This window comes from Eumetopias jubatus, unplaced genomic scaffold, assembly GCF_037043125.1.
Source record: "Eumetopias jubatus isolate StellerSeaLion01/CBP00866 unplaced genomic scaffold, mEumJub1_p1.0 scaffold_5, whole genome shotgun sequence".
Taxonomy (NCBI): domain Eukaryota; kingdom Metazoa; phylum Chordata; class Mammalia; order Carnivora; family Otariidae; genus Eumetopias; species Eumetopias jubatus.
Window position 1 is genome coordinate 59,320,437 of NW_028274811.1, and position 18,145 is coordinate 59,338,581.

The following is an 18,145-nucleotide window of genomic DNA, read 5'->3' on the forward strand; positions in this document are numbered from 1 at the left end:
CCTGATCTAAATAATATAACATCTCATAAAAGGCAGCTCAATAAGCCAAAATTCAATCTGAAGAGATTTTAAAACTATGGATATTTTTTCAAGTCAGATTCTCTGCCCCCCTTCTTGTGTCCTGGCAAATTTATGAGCATATTTATTGAGATTCAATAGGTGCTAGTTCCATATGCCTCACTCTACACACAATACATCATTTAATCTCGCAGCAATCCTGTGTGAGACAGGTGAGAGCCAGAGAGGGTGTTAATAACTTGTTCAAGGTCATACACCTAATTATAAGGTGTAGAGCTGGGACTCAAGCCCAGAAAGTCTGACTAGATTTTTTTTAAAAGCCTGCTCAAGAGAAGCCCCCTAATACCAACTACACACCCTAAATTCACGCTTCTCAAAGATTTCTCACATCCACACCCTAAAGTCATGCTTTTCGAAGATTTCTCACAATTCGCACAGAGTAGGCAGGGCAGGAGAGAGCAGGTACTACCTTACCACTCTACCAGTGAGGCAGAGGAGGTACCTGGCAAGGCCGTTCCTCCATCCCACATCCAGTGCTTCTTCCAAGGTCCCTGACACATAGGAGGTACTTGTTGCTGCTAATACACCACACACATGCTATCTTTACCTCGCTGAATCCTCCAAAGCACTCTGGGAGGAAGGGGTACCTTCCTTTACACGTAAAGAGATGGGAGTTCCATCAGGTAAAGGAACATGACTTAGGTCACACAGCCAAATGGCACCACATCTGGGATCCCAACCCAGGTCTGCGCCCAGCAGAGATGGACTCCCAGCCTTGGACCTCCTGAGGACAGGCTCTCCTCAGACTGCAGTGACTCCTCGTTCAAGAGAAACCTTTCAACAAGTTGATATGATGTGAGTAGTCAGATTTCTTCATAATTCACATGCTGTTATTTCAGAAAGGCCACTCCTGTGTCTGACTTGGTCAAGTTTTATTGTATTTGTATGGGATGAACTCACAATTAAAAAAAGAGAAGATAGATAGATAGAAGGTGAGTTTTATCTGGCTAAATCTTCAGAGAGGGGGATTTCAAGGATGAACATGACTCCTGGAGGCACTGGCTTCTCCCCAGAGCTGATTTAACAGGCCAGCCTGGCAGAGATCCAGGGTGACAACCCACACTGGGGGACTAAATCATCATTGGAATCCATGGGAAATACGGAGCCACTTAACTCGGGCGTTCACATGCGACTCCTTACATAATGGACAAAATGGCAAATGGACCTGTTTCCCCTCAAACAGAGTGCCTGGGAGTTGAAATAAACACATTCCTCACCAGCACAGATCTGTCTCTGTTGAGAATATTTTCCCTTGTATATCTGTAGGAGTGAAAACAGGCCTCACTACCAACCCCAACGTCACCTGGCTGACAGGCATCTGAAAGTCTGGACCTGAACAATGCCTGGCAGACTGTGATATTAACCAAATTTTAAACAGACTTATGAACACCTGAGTCAGAAAATCACATGTAATAAATCCCTTATTTTCAACATACAGAAAAGATATATATTTTTTATTCATAGTCTTCATTAATAGAAAATCACTTTCATCTAAATAAATAAATCTAAGTAAATAAATAATGGAACAGATATTTCAAGATTATCAGTTTGATAAGGTGCCAATGATTAACCTTCACAAGACACCCACCCATCTTGGGTGAGCCCTGGCTTTCCCATGAGAAGGAACTTTGCTCAAATAATTTCCTAACTCACAAGTGTTTACAGTTCCCATTAAAAAAAAAAGAAGAAGAACCCAAGCTTCCTAATCTAACCCAAGTAGTAGTAGTTGTTAGAACATTTTAATAACATTTCAGAAGTCAATAGTTCAATTCATGATATAAGGGCAATTTTGCCTTCCCCAGAATCTGTAAGCTAAAAAGATCACCGTTCCACAGTTGAGATGGTGTCGGTGAAAATATTCTGTGAATTCACTGTATATGGTAGAGCCTCCGGGAGAGGGTGTCAGTGGGTCCCATATCCAAACCACATACTGGCTCTCTTGGCCTGAGCTGTACCCTCAAGTTCATTACTAGGCCCCTGGGGGACGGGTTGAATACTGTCTGCTTTTTTAGAATCAGAGATGGATCAAAGTCTTTTAAAACAATTATTCAATTGATCTTCCTTAATGCATACTGTAGGAGATTACTCAACCCCTATTATTGTTACTAACATTTTCCAAAAGTGACCTTTATAAATCAGAATCTATAGACTCAATCATACATCACCTATTAGTCAACTGTTTTCAACTTTTATTTAGGCAATTCCTTTACCCGAGCTGTCATCAAGTAATAAAACTGGGTAATTTGAATTGGCCATCTCTACTTCCCCTTTCACAGAGAAATGGTAACAAATGGTGAAATGGTCCACAGAGAGCTCAAAAAGAAAAACAACTTAGAGTCAGCTATGCCCATTATAAAGAGCTTGGAAATTTGCTTATGAATGGTCACAGAACCTTTAACAAGGGTCTTTTACAACATTTGGGTACGCTCATCCAAGAGGTTATTTCTAACCAAAACAAAACAAAAAACAAAAAACCTAGTGTTACCGTTCAAGATTCAAAAGTTTGAAACACTGTACCTCTTTCAAGAAGTAATTTGCTACCCACCTGGAAAGTGTATCCAAAGAATTGTTATAATAAGGGTATCTGACTTTGACTACTTACCTATTTTATCTGCAGGAATGCTGGGAAGTGTCAATGAACAACTTCAAAAAAATGCCACCTGGAGAAACAAATTGAAAAAAAACTTAAGATTAAAAAAAAAAATCGAAGGCTTTTTTTCTTTTAAACATAAAGAAGACTTAGCATACAGTTTTATGTCTCATTAAAATATGTAATGTTTCAAATATTGGCCTCCAGGCAGCAAATAGTTCAACATGCATTAGAACATAGCCACCTGTTTGTGGGGACAGCCACGGGTTCGTGGGAACACTGATGTACTAACACAGAGTCCAAACCAACCATGAACCAGAAAAGGTAAGAGAGCAGTGGGGAAGGTACAGCCCATGAACATGCCCCTTATTAAGCCCTTTCCTTTCCCCCACAAAGAGACCAACTTGAAAACACAATTTGTGTCCTTCAGGGCACTTTATAAACGGTCTTAAAAGGCTCCAATACTCCTGAAACAAATTAAGAATGAAATATATAATTGTGAATGAGGAACTATCCTGGCAGTACTCTATGTCCTTTCCAGTAACTCTGCTAACTTTTTTTCAAGCTAAACTCACAAGGATGTCCAAGAATGGAGAAAGGGAAAAGTGGCTGTTACAACTCTAACATAGTAAACAAAGGAATCAAGAACTAAGAATTTATCTAATGATTAGTTTACTCAGAAATCAAGCACTCCTTTTGGTGTTCTCAAAGTCTTCTGGTAATCTTAGAAAATTATAAGCCTATTAATATGTTCACAAAACAAAGAATCCCAAAATGTCCATTCATTCACTGCTTTGAAATATTAAACATAAATGGAACAAATTTCTAATACAAAATATCACAGTTACTATTTGGTGGGAATATATTACATATCAGCACAACGTGGCATCAGATTATAACCTTTCCAGATAGACAGTATGTCCTTTGACTGTTGAGGAAACTAATGTTGAAAGAAGAAGAGAAACTTCCCCAGCATCACAGAGACCCAGGGTTTCCAAACAGCAATCCTTTCATCCTGTCATGTGGCCCCCTGCAAACACCTTCTACTCTACACCTGCTAGTCTACTCATTACTTCTCCAAATAGAAACCTGACATTCCTTAACACAAAAGCTCTGGAAAACAAACCAACTAGCAGATAAAATTAACTTGTGCTTTTTGTATGTTTAAAAAAGTAGTTTCTTCATTTCAAAATGGTTAGCCTAATCATGCTATTTAGGAATGTAATTTAACATTGCATATAAGTAAAAATGTAGAAAGAAATAAGGGGTTTAGAGTTCAAGAAATAAAACACACAACTAGGAGTGAAGAGGTGTTTTTAACTTCAGGTAAGACAGATGAAACAAAATATTTGACAGCTTCAATTCTATTGGTAAGCAGAAAAACAGGAAAAGTCTATGTGCCCATTTTCTATTAACAAACTTTCAAATATCCCATCATCAAATTTTGATAATGAAAGTCTGTAATATTGGGCCACAAATATCCATACTTATATCCAAATAACTAGTTTAACAGCAGCAGTATCAGTGTTAATCTAAACTGGACCTGAGGTTGAAAAGCCAGTGTGGGGCTTAAAGGCTCCTCTATCTAAAGACATCATTTTAGTTCAATAACAAACTTGAAGATACTGAACAATAGTCATTGGGTTTCACTTTATAAAAAATAAATACACAAAAGAATTCTGAATTCATAAGGTTCTTTATTATAATAGCTTAGGGGAGTTATGATTTTTTTAAACAGTTCTTTATAAGTTAATTACTAGTTAAATTCCAAGCATTTCCCACAATTTAATTTTACCCCTTTAGGGAAAGTCACAGGAAGTCATGATCGGTATTTTTATCTGAAAACTGCTTCTGTGAAATAAACCACTAGGATTATTATAAATGGGTCTGTTGTGGTGGAGCTCTTGATCAACATTTCATTACCTCTCAAAGCCGAATGGGTAACAAAAACACTGACTTCAAGCATAGTTCAAAATCAAAGATAACATTTTAAAAATTTTTTGTCACATACAACACAAGCAAAGCTCTGGACAGTTAAGAAAGATCTCCAACCTCTAACAGTAACAGAGAAGGCAGGGTCATATCCTGATTCCCACCTAAAGTTTTCCAAACTCGCGCTGCCAGTAAAAGGCACTTCCTAGAATAAATATATTTGGTCTGAAGTTCTGAAGAAAAAAGACGTTTGGGACTAAGTTTTCAGTATCATGATTACTGACAACAAAGTCCTATCTTGTGAAACTACCAAAATGATCAGAAAGATAAAACATGACAATAGGGCATTACAGTTATTTTTATTTATTAAAAAAGTCATTTTAAACATTCAGTAAACTAAAAGTATACTAAGTCATAGATCCCTCAAAGGTTCACAAAAAATAATGACTCTATTAGGCATTAACTGTCAGGCACTGATCTATGTACTTGATGGGAATTCACTCACTTCTCACAAAAACGCTGAAGTAGGTACTAATATTATCCCACTTTAGAGATGAAGAAGCAGGCATAGAGGAGTCTTTCAAAGTTACATGGCTTGTAAGAAGTGAAGATTCAAGTCCATATACATGACCACATTTAATCCTAAACAACTATATTAACAGAGGCAGGTAAAAAAAAAAACTTAGCCCCATTTTGAATCTGAGGGAGAATGAAAATCTGAGGAGAACAGACTGCCCCGTGAATCACACTGCCCATCAGCAACTCGGGCAAGAAGAGAACCCAGGGCATCCAACTCTAGAGTCGGGCCTGGGTTTTGTTGAATTTGCTTGTTTTTGTTTTAAATTCTGTTAATTAACATGTAACTCACTGAAGAGAGTGTATCCTGCCTTTAATCTCTGAGAAGACACTTCAGGGTCCTCCCAGGGGCTGTGGCGACTCTAAGAATATCTAGCCCAGTGCCCACTGAGGTATCATCATTGCTGCCATTTCACGAGTTTCCCTTCCTCCATGTGCAATTACGTTTTTCACTTAACTGGTTAACAAATACAGAGGAGCTTATAAAAATCAGAAATAGATGACTTTATTATTTATCCTTCTTTCATCTTCATTTTTATAGACCAGTAGTCTCCTTGGCCACTTAAATGAGTTACAACCTAATAAATAAATGCAGGCACTTATTCAGCAAGTAGCCTAAATGAAATCAAAACCGCTGTTATTTTTGCACATTAAGGAGTTAAAAGTTTGTACTTCCCATTCATCTCCATTTGAGTTGCATGCCCTTCTGTTCCACTTCCGGAGATGGGGGCTGGGGGGGGGGAACAATAGCTGCCTTTAGCGCCAAGCACAGCACCCACGTGACAGGCACCAGCTCTTAGGTATTGAATTGGATTGCCAAAAACAGGAAGCTGAGTTGTAAGACCCCTTTCTCAGTTAGAAACTTCTATGACTTGAAATGTGCTGATTTGAATTGTTTCCCGTCAACTCTGTAAAATTAGAACCAAGAAGTGTAACTTGTTTTGGAAGTTATAAGGAGAAATTCCAGGTCAACCGAAAAAAGAATGTCACAGTCAACAGAGTGGCCACACAGAGGTCCTGGTTGCCGTGGGGAGACTGAGAAGCATTGGCTCATGATCACAGAAGCCAAAGAAGGGTAAAATCTCGATTACCATCCTATAACAGAGAGACTCATTCCATGAACCCTGTGATAGTTCACGACACCCATCCTCGGTGAGAATGTGAGTTCCCATAGCAGAGCACCGTATGAATTAAATGATGCTTTACAATTCATTTTCTCATCTGACCCACACAATGAGCAGAAGGCAGTTGGAGTGGGGGTGTTGGGCAGACATCATTTATTATTCCCATTGTACAGACTAGGAATGTGAACCACTCAAGCTAAATCACACAATCAATCAGTAAATGCTGGATCTTTGCAACAACCAAGACATGGGCTTTTCAGCCATCATACTTATTCATCAAGGACGAGGGCAAGGATGGGCCCCAAAGACTTGAAGCATGAAAATGAAACCAAAGGAGATGAGCTAAAAGCAAAATATAGTAATAGCCCTATTACTCTTATAAACCACTCTACCTTCACCTAAAAAGTACTCTACATTTTTAGTAGACAACTCTAGGTTCTGTTTACTTGTGTCAACTAAAGGGACAGTTGTCCAAACCCTACTTCACTATGCTCTGCTGATACGATATATGTTTGTATGTGGTTCCTATTTTTTTTTTTAAGATTTTATTTATTTATTTGACAGAGACAGAGAGAGACAGCGAGAGAGGGAACAGAAGCAGGGTGAGGGGGAGAGGGAGAGGGAGAGGAAGAAGCAGGCTTCCCGCTGAGCAGGGAGCCCAATGCGGGGCTCGATCCCAGGACCCTGGGATCATGACCTAAGCCGAAGGCAGACGCTTAAACGATTGAGCCACCCAGGCGCCCCCGTGGTTCCTATTTTAAGGGGAGTTGGTGGCAGTATAACAGACACAAAGAGCACTGTCCCATTTCTACATCCAAAGCATAAGTAATTGTTCAAAGACTAGGCTGAAAGGTTGGTTTTGTTTCTTTCTTTCTTTTTTTTTTTAAGTCAGTGAAATGTACAGACTCTATTCTGACAACAGGTCCAAGAGAACCTTACACTTGGGTCTGACAACAGGAGTTTAAAAGAAATGGGTCAGCCACTGAAGACTGCTGAACCTTGCAAGATTTTTTAAGGAAAGACAAGAAAGTGTCAAATTTCACAAACCTGTCTCTACGCAGAGGGAGTGGGAGGTTGCCAAAGGCTGGACTGCATTAACTCATGTGAAATGCTGGGAACCTGAGCCTCTACAATGTCCATCCTGCCACTCAGCCACACAGTGAATGACTGAAGTTCAAGGTTCTAGAGATCTCACAGTCTATAAGCCAAACGTTCATCACAAAAACTTCCTTTTACTCTTAAGGAAGGAGAAACTACTTGAGTCAAAAATCACATCAACATGAAGCTGTTAAAGGGTAAGTTTTCAAATATCTGAGAACACAATAACCTAGCCATGTGCCATCAATAAGTCAGATTCAATTATACTGCCTTTTAACAATCAGGTTTGTACACCACATTCGTTCACATGACTATTAGCCTTTCCCCAACACTTCGTTACAAATCTACTGGACCAGAAGCTCCTCCAGACTAAAACTAATTCTACCAAACTCCCTTACCTATCTCCTGCACTTAGCACAGTGCATGGCACAGAGTAGACATTTTATAAATAGTCACTGAATAAATGGATGATTTCCTACAGATAGTCAGAAAAGGCAGGATAGGGGGAAGAGAGAAATATGGGGTTGACAGAATGGAGAAAATCATCAAGCAAAGAGGACTGCTGGAATTCCAGCAGGAGAAAGTACCAGAGGCAAAGGATGAGTCAGCAGGCATGCAAGGAGCATCGGGGGGGGGGTGGTTACCCCGTCCACGTACGGGGAGTCCCCAAGTGGGTGTGTGTTTCAAAATACCAGTGTCTGGACCAACCTCCATGATATCCTTGGAACACAAGTGGTGGAAGACGGTGACAGGGGCAAGTGTATATAATTAAAGAGCTCTTTTGGGAATTCTGCGAAATGCTCCTCCAGATGACGACTACTCTTAATACTCTTGGCCTTTTTTTTTTTTAACCTTGAATATAGCTATGTGATCATTCTGCAAGACAGAAACAGTTGTGAATATTGTTGGGCACTGGTAATGAGCAAACCTCATCAAATACCCCAAGCACGTGTTCACGAATAAGTCATTTAAGATGGACAGACACAGGTCGTTATAGGCAGACAGGTGAGTGCCGCATGCTCGGAGTACGCGCAAGGCTAGCGGGTGGCCATGCAGATAGCTTGCACCGGAAACGCTGACAAGCCCTTTCTCTGTCTGACACTTCTTAGCAGTCTGCATTCCAAATCTGGGCATCAACTTAGTAACAGGCCAATGTTTCTGAAAAACAGAGGCCAAGATTAAAACTAGAACTAAATGAAGACTAAACATTAAAAACCTTTCTAAAGAGGGTAATATGGACACACTCCACACTCAGGTGAGAGCACACAGATGGCAAGTAGAGATGTTGCTCCCAAGGGGGCCATCAGTTATAATCCCCTTAAAGTCCAAGAATGAGCCCGTCTGACCTGTGGAAAGACCCAAAGATCCTTGTATAGCATCACCTTCACACAGGTGAAGTTCACTGAGGGGACACAGCTGTTACGACATCAGCACAGGCTAACTCTCACTCTGGAAATGTCTTCTTTAAAGGATCTGTAATGTCCTAAAAATGAAGGAAAGAATTCTGAGAGTCCCTGCATCCAAGCAAGGCTGATTCTAGTGGTGAAAGACAGTTGGCTTTGGGAGGCATGGCTCCCATATCTAAAATATTTTCCCTTTTCATTATCTTGCGAATGCAAAAAGCATTTATCTGTCCATTACTTTATCCTCCCCTAGTCAAAAATTATCTGTAGGGCACCTATTCCCTGCCAGGCACCAGGGAGACCAAAACAAACAAGGCATTATTTGCTGCTCCCAAGAGAAGTATTGTCTCCCCTGCACTGCTCAGTCGTGCTCTGCCCCGTGCCCTGGTGCTTCCTGGGACTTCCACTGTGTGAGGGGTCTGGTGGCCATCACGTACACAACGCTCGCCAGTCACTGCTGTCTCTTCCAGGGGGACTTACATCTTCAGCCTCTGTCTACATCATCAAAGGCTTTGAGCTTTTCTAAAACCTTGACATTAGTGAGCAAGGAACAGGATTTTGGTGAAACAGAGCCAGAAGAGGAGCTTCGATTACCCCTTGGAGAGCTCAGAAGGCCTGTGGCATCTCAGGAGGAGTGAGGATGTCTTCCAAATACATGTCGGAGGAATAAAATCACTTCAACACAAATTGAATAAGCTTTTACTGCTTGCCAGGGGAAACTTTCAAGAAATTTGTAAAAAAAAAAAAAAAAAGAAAGAAAGAAAGAAAAGAAAAATCTGTATCATAACATGGGGCGCCTGGGTGGCTCAGTTGGTTAAGCATCCGACTCTTGATTTCAGCTCAGGTCACGATCTCAGGGTCGTGGGATCGAGCCCCATGTCGAGTTCCGCACTCAGTGCAAAGTCTGCTTAAGACTCTCCCTCTGCCCGCCTCCCTCTCTCTCAAATAAATCTTTTTTTTTTTTAAGGATTTTATTTATTTATTTGACAGAGGAAAGATACAGCAAGAGAGGGAACACAAGCAGGGGGAGTGGGAGAGGGAGAAGCATGCCTCCCGTGGAGCAGGGAGCCCAATGCGGGGCTCAATCCCAGGATCCTGGGACCATGACCTGAGCTGAAGGCACATGCCTAACAACTGAGCCACTCAGGTGCCCCACAAATAAATAAATCTTAAAAAAAAAAAAAGTAAGTTGTTTGTCCACTAGAATATAAGCTCCGTTAAGGCACAACCTTTAATGTGTTTTAGTCTGTGCTGTATAGATCCCTAATACCTGGAGTGGCACTTGAGACAGAGCGAGTTCTCAGTGAATATCAGTTGGTGAATATATGTGTGGGCAGATGATAATGTCTTGACCAAAACAGGAAACCAAGGGAAAAAGGGAGATCAGGTGAGGGTTTGGAGGAAAATTTGCTCATTGAGGCTTTTAAGCTTGAAGTACCTGGTTGGGCAGATTCCAGTAGGCACGTGAGGAACTGAGGAAAGGAGGTTGGTGCAGGTGATATAGTTTGGGAAATTCGCACCATATAGGAGGTGTTTGAAGCCATAGGTACCCCCAGAAAAGCAATCAAGTGAGTGAGATAAGAGCTGGCTACTGTATAGTAAAATAAGTAAATAAATAATAGCATCTACCTCACAGGGAGGTGTGTACTAAAGGAAAGAGCGCATGTGAAATACCTGACCTGTCTAGCTCTTTGAGGCTTAGCCAAATTACACAGCAGGTGCTCAATAAATAGTTACTGCCGATATGCAAACACCTTTCAAGACTGATATAGACCATTTTTAGTGCCATTTTGTCCTCACAGCATTTGGGCACAGCATGGATGCCAAGAATTGTATGTTTACACGAGGCTGCTTTCGGAGGACTCTTACTCCAGTCTGATCAAAGATTAAGAGATTCTCCAGCGTTATCTACAGGGCAAAATAATGCTGTCTTCCTTTTTATTATCTAGTGGGGGAAAGTAAACAGGCAGGAACACAATTACCAGAAATGGGGTATGAAAGGCTACAACTCGTTCCTACAAGGTCCATGGACATGAATGTTTATCATGGTCCAAGCGCTGTAGCTACAGATTTAAACCTAAATCCACGAGGAGAAAAACTTGCTGCCACAGACTAAAAAAGTAATGACAAATGTGGCATTTGAGCTAAACTCAAAGGATGAGTTAAATGTAAAGGTCCAATTTCAAGAAAGAAAAAAAAAATCACAGGTTGGCTCAGGTGGTTTGCTTTTAAGTTCGTCATTAGTGACGAACTACTGCTTAACTAAAAATAAGCATCCCAAGTCAATGACGGGAAAACAAACGTCACCATGAGTGCCCCATTTAGAAGAGTTAGTCAAAGAGGTAGAAGTCCAACACCAATCAAGCACTAAAGCAACTGGGTTAACTGCTGTACGGCTTACAGCAACTGCCTGCTGGAAGTGCTGCTGGGTCTTTGGGGAGAAGTGCCCTGTGGTCTCACTGGTCAGGGCAGAGAAGGAAGTGAGCAGAATTCTTCCCCAGCTACAACTAGAGTGTCTCTGCTTTTATCTTTTTTTTTTCCTATATTAGAATTCTACTGAAAATTTTGTTTGAAGAAAGTACTCATTGTTAAGAACAAACATTTTGAAAGCCACTGACCTGGTAAAAATTAATTCTGGGGATAAAAATCAACAAAAGTTTTAAAATTCTGGTTTTTATACCCATTTTCACAATTGGCTTACAAGTATCTTAAGGGTGATCACTGTGGGGGTTGGCTGCTGCGGTGATTAGGAGGTGCAAAGGTTTTATAATTCTGTAATGTCTGAATTCTGCTTAATAAAAATGAATACTTTTCTCACCAAAAAATGTTTGAGATACTTTACTTCAGCCTACTTGTCTTTCCTATTTTTCAAAGAAAACAAATTATAACTAAATTTAATTGCTTCCCTGGGCAAAGATGAAATCGTACGGAAGCTTCATACATTGCTGTGTTTATGCTAAGAAATAAGAGAAAATGTTCCTTGTTGCATTAATAGTAAAAACCTAATGATATAGAACCATTCTCTAGGGGAATGGTGTGCATGGGAATAATATTTTTTTTCCAAACAACTTCCATAACATTCCTGTTCTTGTACAGATGCAAATGAAGTGTTTCCAATTTTAATTACAAAACGATGTTTAAATGAAGAAATGAGAACAAGCAGAGACAACGAACAACGGTCTTAAGGAGTTAGAGGCAATATCTCTCCTAATGCTGGCCCTTCTCCCAGTTCCTGAAAAGGAGGATGGTATGTTCATGTTGAGCACCATGGAGCACTATTTAAGCAATCTCAGTCTAACTTAGTATAGAAAGTTTTGTCTTCAGACCAGAGAAACCCACAAACAGCAGGCACTGAGACTCTGGCTCACGGGGAATATTTCAGACTCTCCTTTTAGGCTGTTAAACATGCAAGCAGGGTGCCCTCCATCCACGAAGATGAACGCCAAGCCCTCTACTACCAGGACAAAGGCCCTAAGAGATCCCAGGAGGTAAAGCGGAGTCTGGACATCCTTCCACACTCTCTAACCCTCCCTGGGACCCGTGGCATACATGTGAGAGGCAGCTGGTCGGGGTTAAAAGTACAGTCTGGCCGCACAGTCCCGCCCAGCTAACTGGACCACAGAGCAACTGAACCCTGACCTTGGCCTCACCATCCCCATTCTCTAAGCAAATGTGTTAACTGGCTGCAGATTCCTGAACTGTGCCTCAGATGCATTCCCAAACTAACACACATACACACAAACACACACACAAGTGATAGGACATAATTTTCTCTAGTGAGGAAAAACTGTTTTATTTATTAACAGCTAACCACTTACCAACAAAGTCAACTACAATCAATGGTAAACAAGAACCCATAACTTGTTTAAATCCCTTTCTCCACAAGATTCTGCTGTGTTAGAGGGTTACAGATGCCTCCCTGAAATCTCTGAAAAACATTTTCCTGAGACGATTCTGCTGATGCATCAGCTTCGGCTCCCAAGCCCTCACCTGCCTGAACTGAAGACCACTCACACTAGAACAGGACGATTCTCCCTTTAGCCAGGCCTTCTGCATGCGCTGTGCCTATTCCTCAGTCACCCAAATTCCACCACCTCAGCGCTCTGTGTGTCCAACTCAGAACTGCTTAGGGCAGGAAGGACGTCAGAGATGACCTAGCACAACGTCATCATTTCAACAAAACGGGTCCAAAAACAGCAAGTGACAAAAAAGTATTGGTGGCAGCCTGGGAGCAGCAAACAAGGCCCTCCCTCCTAATCCTGTGTTCATGTCAGGGGATGAAGAACCTTCAGGGGCCCCCAGTGCTCAGATGTGCCTCAGAAACCACAGAGCAGGAGGCGGCTGGGGGGCAACTCCCCAGAACAGCTACGGTTTATCTGTTTCATATATTAGGGTTAAAAATAAGATTTTATTTGAAAGAAAGGTTTTCAGTGTAAATACACAAACATCTTGAAAACCACCACATGGCAGAACTAACTTCAAATAAAAGGAAAGTTAAAAGAGAGAAAGAACTAAAAACATAGGGTCTTACTTTAATGAATGTGTCCTTTCTTAAAAGGAATGAGCAAAGAAAACAGTACTAAAACCAAATGTTACAGCTTGGAGTTCTCTCCTTTATTTTTGCCTGCCCAGGAAAATAAAACAAACAAAAAAAGACAAAGAAGAAAAACAAAAGGAAGATAATATATTTTAGTGTCTAGGTCCTTGGCAAAGTCTCAAATCCATATTGCATTGACTGGACAATTTCAAGAAATAAAGTCACAGAGGGCATTAACCTCCTATTTTAAATTCCTAAGATAAATTTTTACTTAAAAAAAAAGAATGGAAAAAAATGTTTCATAAATTGCCTTTGCGGAGGGGGGTGGGGGTGGGGGTGGGAAGCAAGGCTCCCAATTTCACATTTTGCTTTCCTGTCTGTTGAGCACCTTTAACGCTTTCAATTTCTCCATTCCTAAAAAATCAAGTCCTTCTTACAGGTGTTCATAAGCCCGTGAACTATGTCTCTTTAAGGTCAGTAGGCAGGAGGGAAACTGATTTGTCACCATGTGGTAGGCCAGAGCTGGATACAATCTGCAGGAGGGGAAAGCCCTGGGGGTACTGGGAATCCAGCAAGTCACCAAGAACTATGTTCACTGTGGTTTGGCATTCCACAAAGAATCTTTTCTTTGACTTTTTAATTTTTGTCATTCTAGACTCATACTGGATCCAGATGATTTAAAAATCTTGCTTTAGACAACCTTCTTAACTTTTTACAGTTAATATAATAGCTTCCAATGACAATGAACCAAACAACCTCTTTGCATTTTATAGACCATTTAAAGCCAGCAAACTAATCATTTAGTAATGCAATAGTTCTTTACAGGAAGTGTCCTCACGCTAAATACAGTTCTTTGGGGACTTTGTTAATATGCTCAGTCAAGTCAGCTCTGCTTAAGCCAAGTATCCTCTCAGTGCCACCCTCTGAAAGGATCGAATGTCACTCTCCAAACAGACAACCCCTCTTACTTCCTCCCTCCCACCACTCCTAAATTTCCACAAGCAACATTAGCATCCAATGCAAATGAGAGACACAGCCATTTCTAGGCACAGGGAGCTCAACACATTTTTAAGGAGCTCTAAGAGAATGTAGCAAAGTACTGATTTTCCTTATGCTCCACGGATATATGAATATTAACACAAGTTGTTTTATAAACTTGGAACACTGCAGGAGGCCATCTTGGTTAGGCTCCAAGCAGACTTACTTAAGTGACCTAATTTTTATGTTCTACTTTTGAAGATCTCCAGGACAGAAATTCCACAATCTCCACTGGTAGCCTTACTTGTAGTTTAATTTCCTTCAGAGTCAAAGGGGACAGTTTCTCTCAACTTTTTAAAGAAAAGTTAAACAAGAGCTTAAATCTTGTGAAAGACGTTATTTGAACCCCGAAACTGGTAAATGCAACCACACAAGTGAACCACCAAGAAAGAGGCTATAGGCTACAGTACAGGCTGACATGTCGCCGGCTTACAAAAGACGGTCACACTGCTCTGTCCCGCCCTGGCGAGTCTGCGTGCATCACCGACGTCCACATTCACAACTCAAGAGTCACAGATTTAAGAAATGACTCTACAGTGTGGGAACTGTTGAATAGTGGTATTCTACACATGAAACTAACAGAGCACTGTATGTTAACTAACCGGAATTAAAGCAAAAACTTAAAAGAAAAAAAAAAAAAAGAAACGACTCTACAGCTCCTGGAAGGAAAGGAGCTCACGTGCAACAAAGAAGTATTTCCTAGTCACTGGGGAAAATCTTTCCCAGGCCTTCCACACTTTCCAAATGAGAAGAAGTTGTGTTTTTTGGTTTCCTTTTCCTTCTCTGTTTTTCTAAGAGTCCCCTAAGCAATATCATACTCAGGTTTTCTACATTTTTTTTTTTTTAAAGATGAACTTTCCACTGAACTACACTCCATGAAACAAGTCTTCTGGAGATTTTGCCCTTGGCCTCCTGGAATTTTTCAATGAAATTCGAAAGAGATGTTTACCTGACCCCAAATGTTATCCTGAAGAAGACTCTGTTTTTAATTCCTTGAACTCTTCTCTTTCTCTTTTCTTGTCATGCCCTCTGGGAAAGAAAGACACATACAGATGTTGGTTTTACCTCAACTGGCAAACACCAAGATAATAGAGTTCTAATAGTTTCTCAAGAAACTTGGACAACATCACAGAGGTTAATTATGCCCCCTTCTCTGGCATGGGCCTCCACACTTCACCTTTTTAGAAGATCAGTGTAAAGACAGAAAATACCAGCATACTATCTTTGTGACAAAAACAAGATGCCAATCACTGGAAGAATAAAAGGAATGTTATGGGTTTCTCAAAAGCAATGAGAGAGCAGAAAATAAAACAAAACAAAAAACTATGACCTAAGTGGTAGGAGGAAGGAGGCGTTAGAACCATTTTCTGCCAATTAAAGAGTCCAAATGAAGCTGAGTGCAGGCTCTCTCTAGCAGACTGCATCTGAGGAATATAGGAATTGGGCACCTACAATCAGGGTTTAGTTGATAATTTCCTTTTCTTGCAAGAAGGAAGGTTCCCGGCAGGGAGGCTTGGCAAGTCCATTTCAAACGGTCACAATTCCCCGTTTAGGAATGGCTTTGGCTGTCACACGTACATACAGAGCCACGTCATACGCATTTCAGGGTCTTCCTCCTCCTCCTTTCCAGGTACTTTCCTGTACCAAGAAATCAAGGGGTGAGATCAATGGCTTCACTTTACTGCCAATTTTCTCTGAGAAATATCTTCCAGAAATCATTTAGGTACAAGGCTTCTGAAACCATTCCTAAACCTGCTCCTAACTACCTGTCCTGGAATAAGACAACACTACCGCACGACCCATCAACCACACACACAAGCCCTGGGGGCTCAGAGACACCAAGTCCAGCTCTCTGCTGCCTAGAAGCTACAATCCAGTAGCAGGAAGAATGCTGATTCACACAGAGCTTTGCTTCAAGCAGGTCCTTCTGAGAAAGTACAGTTGCTATAATAGTGAAGATGAACTCAAACCCAGTACAAAAGTGTAGTTTATTTCCTCTACCTTTTTGAACCTGACTCTGCAAAAGAGATGAAAACTGCCCTCAAGCAAAGGAAAAGGGCCTTCACATGGCCTATACAGTGCCCCGAGTTCAGTGATTTGGTATTTGTTACAGTCTGGCCGTTTCCCTGCACTTAGGGTCAAATAGGTGAAATCGTCTGGAGCCATGGTTGGAATCTTCTCAGATTTCAGAACCAAGCCAAGTGTAAACATGAATCTATACAAATGCCCACAGTAAGGGAGTAGTTCACACTTGTTCACTGGCTGGATTGATTTGTAGGAGTCGAAAAATTGCTCTTTGGCATTTCATTTAATAAAAAATTTCATTTAGGGCAACTGGGTGGCTCAGTCGGTTAAGCGGCTGCCTGTGGCTCAGGTCATGATCCCAGGGTCGTGGGATCGAGTCCCACATCGGGATCCCTGCTCAGCAGGAAGCCTGCATCTCCCTCTCCCACGCCCCCTGCTTGTGTTCCTGCTCTCGCTGTGTCTCTCTCTGTCAAATAAATAAATAAAATCTTAAAAAAAAATTTCATTTATATTTCATTTATATTCCAGCGTGGTCTATCTAATCAAGGACTTTAATGGAGATCTCTAGGTAAAGGAACAAAATACACAAATCACTGGAGTCTCTTCATCAGAAGCAAGATGTTTTGAGGATGGTGATGGCCAAGGAATTAATATGATTAGCAATAACAGGAACTAAGTGAGCAAATAAGGATTTTCAACCTTTTTGTTTATTTCATCCAGCTCAACTCAGACTGGCTACTGCTTTATCCCTGGGCCACTCTGCATAAATAGGAGCCCCCAAATTAGAAACAAGGGAACTTATTTTGTTCCCATTCCATTCAAAGTTTCAGTGACTAAGTTTAATATCAATGGTTTGTTTGTTTGTTTGCTTTTTTAAAGGACTGATAGTTCTAAAAATGGTTTTTCTTCTAGATGCTAAATGAAGGAGCTTTAGTCTTAGTTCATGTGGAAACCATCTGGCCTGAATGATGATTTGAAGCTCTCAGCAAACATCTGATTGTAAGGACACTGTACATGGAGATGACATTCTAAGCCCATCCTAGAGGGAGGCAAGGAGCTAACTGGTCTAGGATTTTCATAAAATTCAGATTAAAACTGATAAAGTTAGAACAGAAGCGTCCTACAGTCTTTCAGTTTCCCCTAAGTACATGAGTAAGAAAAGACAACAAGGATGAAAAACTCATCAAGAAACATCAGGGGAAGAGCAGGAACATCTGCTGGAAAGTACTTCTCATTAGCGCTGAAAATGAGGGAAGCGGTGTGACCCCAGTTTTTGGGTCCTCGTGTGGGCCTGTCTCTACCTGTTTCTCAGAAATGAGATGAGATGATACTTGCCAACCCCTGGTTAAGTGATACAGAGGAACAGGAAGTCCTTCTCTGGTTTGCCTGGGATAAAAATACTCCATAAATCTTTAAAGGATGAATTAAAAGATTAGCTCTGGACAGAGCCTACGAGTGCCATTGACCTTGGGAAGGCATGGGGGGTCAGCATGTACCATAGGCCCAGCTGTCTCTGTTGCTTGATGAGGCAGAAGAATCTTGAAAGTTTAAGCTGGGGTATGTGGAATAAATAGGAAACACATGACAACAGAGGTTCAATAGCTGTTCTCCATGGAAACCAGCCCCCAGGAAGCTATTATGGGCGTGTGTAACATGGGAGGGTCAAGAGTGCAAGTTCAGCCAGGAAACAGCTCAGCCACACATGGGTCCAGGGAGAGAGAACTTTCTGTTGCCAAAACCTCAA

General features: G+C 41.1%; 1 protein-coding gene across 9 annotated transcripts in view; it reads right to left on the bottom strand.

The window, feature by feature from the left end:
* The window catches only part of LHFPL2 (LHFPL tetraspan subfamily member 2), a 154,354-nt gene that overhangs the window by 77,417 nt on the left and 58,792 nt on the right, over positions 1–18,145 (bottom strand). For 5 of the 9 annotated variants that reach the window (XM_028114448.2, XM_088023363.1, XM_028114445.2 and 2 more), the window contains one exon: positions 2,681–2,738. The gene's annotated coding sequence lies outside the window, so the exon portion shown is untranslated. Of the gene's footprint in view, positions 1–2,680; positions 2,739–15,325; positions 15,406–15,828; positions 16,015–18,145 lie in introns of all 9 variants that reach the window. The other 4 variants (XM_088023360.1, XM_088023358.1, XM_088023359.1 and 1 more) reach the window with 3 other exon arrangements.